The following is a 4,928-nucleotide window of genomic DNA, read 5'->3' as shown; positions in this document are numbered from 1 at the left end:
CTCAAAATTAGTAACCTGCAAAAGTGTCTCGCTTTTTGGCATGACACATCTATATATTCATGATGATTGACCTTTAAATGATTGTCTGTAAACTTAACTTCCAAAGTCTTGTTGGACTTGTCCTGTGTGTCCATAATCGAAAAAAGTGACACAATGGTAGAAACCAACTGGCGAACATATCACCTGAAGATCATCGTCGAAGATTTAAGCAAATTCCTAGCTTTATTTTCTTATATACTTCATATTAATGTTTTTTTGAATGAAAGCACATTTTGTAATATTTATCATATAAAATAATATTGTTGTATTAATTTGAGCTTTTAACTGTTTTGTTTATTTAAACTCCTCAACAAAAGTTTGGAAAGTTTTTTCAAGCACCTATATCTCAAATTATTTGTGACATGTTGTATTATGTTGCATATCACTGATAATAGCTACAATACTCCCTTTACAATGACACCCCATTTGAAACAATAACATTCTTCACGGCTGAGTACATGCCTTGTGATTGCAGTGGGCTCTCAAAATGAATTTGCCAAATTGACCATTATTCTGTGCAGCAAGCTGCAATCTCATAACTTCACAATCTGAGGACCTAATAATGCAATCCTCCAAGATGACACCGCTCACCCCACATAGCCACAGTGAGTCAACGATTTACCTAGAGAATATGGGAGTAGAGTCAAAATGGCCTGCCATCAGGCCAAACCCGGGGGCCAGACCGCCATCCGATTGAAGACTTGTGGGACCAGCTTGATCGTGCTGTGCGTGCCAGAGAAGCCCATATGCAACCACATTGAATGACCTGCGACGAATCCTTGTTGAAGAATGGAATTCCATCCCACAGTAACGTGTAACCAGGTCGGTGAGGCAGCATGAGGAAAAAGGTGCCTAATGGTGCCTGACTATTGTGACTGCCTATGGTTTTCCACCGCTATTGATTTTTTGCTGATCAGGTTACCTGGGTAAATATGATGTAATAAATAAATTGAGGTTAGCCCGGATAGCTTTGTTTGAGCACAGAATAATGGTCAATTTGGCAAAATTTATTTGAACACTACATTCACAAGGCGTGCTCAACCGTGAAAAATATTGTTGTTTCAAAATGGGGTGTCATTGTAAAGTGAAGTAGTTATCCAGTGATATGCAACACGATATGAATATGTCACAAATAAGTGGAGATACAGATGCCTAAAAAACCTTTTTTTGAGGAGTTTATAAATATAAGTTTGCAATTTTCGGCGCTCCTCATGGACTACCTTGAGGATGATTGTCTTTAGAAGATAATTTTAACGTTTCGGTAGACTATGGAAGTACGGATTCATACTACTTCCATGGTTGGACTATATCCACTTTGAGTTTGACTTTCATATTTTTGAATGAAAGCACACTGTGCATGCTGTGTCTTATGTTATTTAAACAACACTTCTGTTTGGTTTTATTTGTGAGTGTCGAGTCTGTGCCCATTTTCAGCGCTCCTCCTTTTCAACAACAACCTTATCATATTCCGGGTGATTATCCTTATAAGATAACTTCCAAAGTCTTGTTATTGGACTCGTCCGACAATGTACCCTAATACACTCCTCTCCACAGTCTCTCTCCAACTCCGTCTTTAAACGCAATGACTGGCTTGTTGTCTGTTCCGGTGAATCGAACCTAAAAATTCCGCGGCTTGAACTTTTTGAAACCAACGGGCAGGGGAGTATTTTCTATCCTTCATCGCTCATCAGCGGGACACGCATTTCACTTCGCAGTCTGAGCTGATTAAAATCTTGTAATTCTCGTTCAGAGGGTAGGCTAACGTGAGAGTTCTTCTCTTTTTGATCTTTGATAATCGGTAGCTCGCTCAAAAATTTACTAAAAGTGTAGTCTTTCATTTCAGAATGAGATGGGATTTTAACTGGATACATATCGGCGACAAGTTCTTGAACTGATTGACTACGGGGACTGGTTTTCTCACCTTTGGCGCTTTGCTGAAATTCTTCCAGACATTGCTATTTGTATTCTGGGTCCCATCTTGGCAGGAAAGGTGGTCGTCTGCGGCCACTTTATTATAATTTAAAACTTGGATCACTAGGTTTTTGGTTTGATCGATTCTGGAACAAACGTCCGAAGTTTATGAGTGATCTGGATGTCGGTACGTGATCGCGAGCGTCGGATTGTGGCGAGTTTTTGAACATTTCGTGGCGCAAAAGCAGATATGGCAACTTTTGGTTCCTCATATAAAGTTTCCCGCTCACTGAGTGTCATCGGCGGAGATGTGTCGTCAAAGTAAGGGGTCTGGTATGGCCGCATTGTAGTCAACATCGTGAGGGCTATTAGTGTTTAGTAATATATTCTGCAAAGAGAAATGAAAGAAAAACAAATCTTGTTTAACAAATTTATAAAAATTTTCGTGTTTTTACTCGATTCTAAAACTGACGAGATTAAAATAATTGCTTTTTAGTGTAACTCAGCCACAATCTTGTATCACGTGTGTCTAAACGTCTAACCCTTTTCAGGGCATTCTAAAACAAACTCTCAAGACAATATTTAGGCCTACAGACAATAATCACGTCCACATATTCGCCTAATGGCGCGCCTACCGCCTGGGCTCCTCTGCCGGGGTAAATTTCATGTACAAATAGAGAGCTCCCTCCTCTAAAAATCCCAACAAAAATCAAGGGTCCGTGCCCTTATTATTTTGATGATAAGATTTTTTATGGGAGGGCACTTTTAGTTTGTGTCTAAAACAATTGCACTTATGTCAAGGGAGCCCATAGCGCCATTAGGCTAACGTTTACGGTACCCCCCCCCCCTACGAAAAACATTTACATAAGCTTATTTGAAAGAGCACGCCATAAAGGTATAGCTTTCCACTTTCTACGTTGCCTTCTAAAATTAATTTAAAAATATTTTACTAGTACTAATTACTATTTAATATCGTATTAATACGATTAATCTGTGAATGATTATTTTGTTACAGGCCTCACAACTAGATAATGCATTATATGTTGAACTATTTGGTCTCAGACCGGAAGTGATCCCAAAATGGCCCGCAAATCTGTTGACACCCCATAGACACTGGCTATTATGGTGCATCTAAATTCTTAGTATAAATGTATCTTATAAAATAAATGTAGGCCTATTAAAATATAGATTAGTGTCTAGACACGATTTCAACGGACAGGTGTTTACAGTCTAATTTTGCCTGTAGGCAATGTACAAACACAGCGTAAACATCAGCAGTATAATATGACATGGATTCATTTCCTATGATTTTCACTATAGTGAAAAAAATATATATTCCAAAAAGGATAAATAACATATGTACTCCAAATGAATACATGTAGGGCCTATAGTCCTTCCCTGAGGTCCCTGCAGATATATGAGCTTCTTCGATCTAACAATAAGGCCTATAACCCGGGGTGGGGGCATATATCATACTTTTTGGTGACCGTATGCTCCCCTGGAATTTTGAGATGGTGGGGCTTTTGGTGAGCTGTCGGCGTACCGGTAAAAGGGTGTCTTTTGTCAAAATCAAGGGTTTTTCTTGGCTTTCTGACAACCGCTTGAACCCCCCAAAAAAAAAAAAACACCACAAAACACACACAAAAAAAAACACCAAAAAAAAACACCAGAACTGTGCAGGAATGAGCAATAGGTTCTTTATCTTTTAGAACTGAAATGATATGCTCTGTTTTGGTCAAAATTAATGGGAGCTGCGCGGTCCACAAACATGCAGGGCACATCGTCATCATCCTACATGTATATCTTCGTGTCAAAAATTGCCGTGATAGTACAGCGAATCCTCTCGTTTTTCAACAGCTACGCATGGCGACTTTGTTCGAGATAGGCCGAGCGACTTAGGCTAAGCACCATATGACTATCATATATGAGATACCACAGAGTTTCTATATTCTACACATTATTACGATTTGTGCATGCTCTAGTACCCCATATGATGTTGCTATTATATGTGATATAAGTGATATAAAGAGGAATAATTAAGCTTTAATATCAATTTTATTTAACTTTCAATCGGTGGTGGTGTATAGAACAAAATTGACTTGAGAGATTGTTGCATCCATCGTGCACATGGTCTGTAACTTCTTAATTATTCATGCAACATTAAGAACATTTATTCATAGTACCTTTTGAATATAAAGAGTGCAATCCCAAGAAGGGAGAGCGTATAAAAATTCAAAGTTTGTACCTTCCGGCATTAGAAGTCGTTCGATACCTAAAAGGCGATCACCATAAATATATGATATAACATATTATGATAATAAATTAAACGTTTTTGGAAAGAAAAATTAGTAAAGGAATATAAACACATATTTGGTGTAAAAACAACAATTTTGGAGAAAATTACAACAACAACAACAACAGCAACAACAAAAATTGCTTCAAAATATTTGGATCACACTATAGAAAAGAGAAAATCCAAAATTTGACTTTTGTGCGACACTAGACAGTCCATTCCATAGAAAGTCCCCCCACTTTATTTTTTGATACTGCCCTTATTTTTTGAATTATTGATCAAATAAGGTCATAAATGTGAATTTGTGGCTATTCAATCTCCCCAGGTCGAATTTTGACGAAAGCATAACTTTTGTTGTAGACAACCATGGAATAAAATTTATATTAAAGCTTGGCTATTCCTCTTTACGATACGGTTTAGAAACATTAGTACCAGCAGCAGCACTGTGGTACCAGCATACCCGAAACGAAGCACGTAACTGATGTTATAATTTTATGACATTAATAATATTGTTCTGTCATTTGGTATATATTATAGCAACATTGTAAAACCTGTGTAATACGTGCTCCGGGTATGCCGGTGCATAGGCCTACGTGCAATTTGGTAGTAAAGCAAACAGCATTTTTGTCCCACTTGTTTATGAGGAATTTATAACGCGACTACTACGCCTACTACTATAGTGGTA

At 37.9% G+C, this 4,928-nt stretch overlaps 1 pseudogene; it reads right to left on the bottom strand.

Annotated features, from left to right (window-relative positions):
- Positions 1-1,230: 1,230 nt before the first annotated feature.
- On the bottom strand, positions 1,231-2,334 carry LOC140145661 (uncharacterized; annotated as a pseudogene).
- Positions 2,335-4,928: the final 2,594 nt, after the last annotated feature.

Source organism: Amphiura filiformis, unplaced genomic scaffold (genome assembly GCF_039555335.1).
Source record: "Amphiura filiformis unplaced genomic scaffold, Afil_fr2py scaffold_532, whole genome shotgun sequence".
NCBI classification, from domain to species: Eukaryota; Metazoa; Echinodermata; class Ophiuroidea; order Amphilepidida; family Amphiuridae; genus Amphiura; species Amphiura filiformis.
This window is presented reverse-complemented; position numbering and strand designations above follow the sequence as displayed.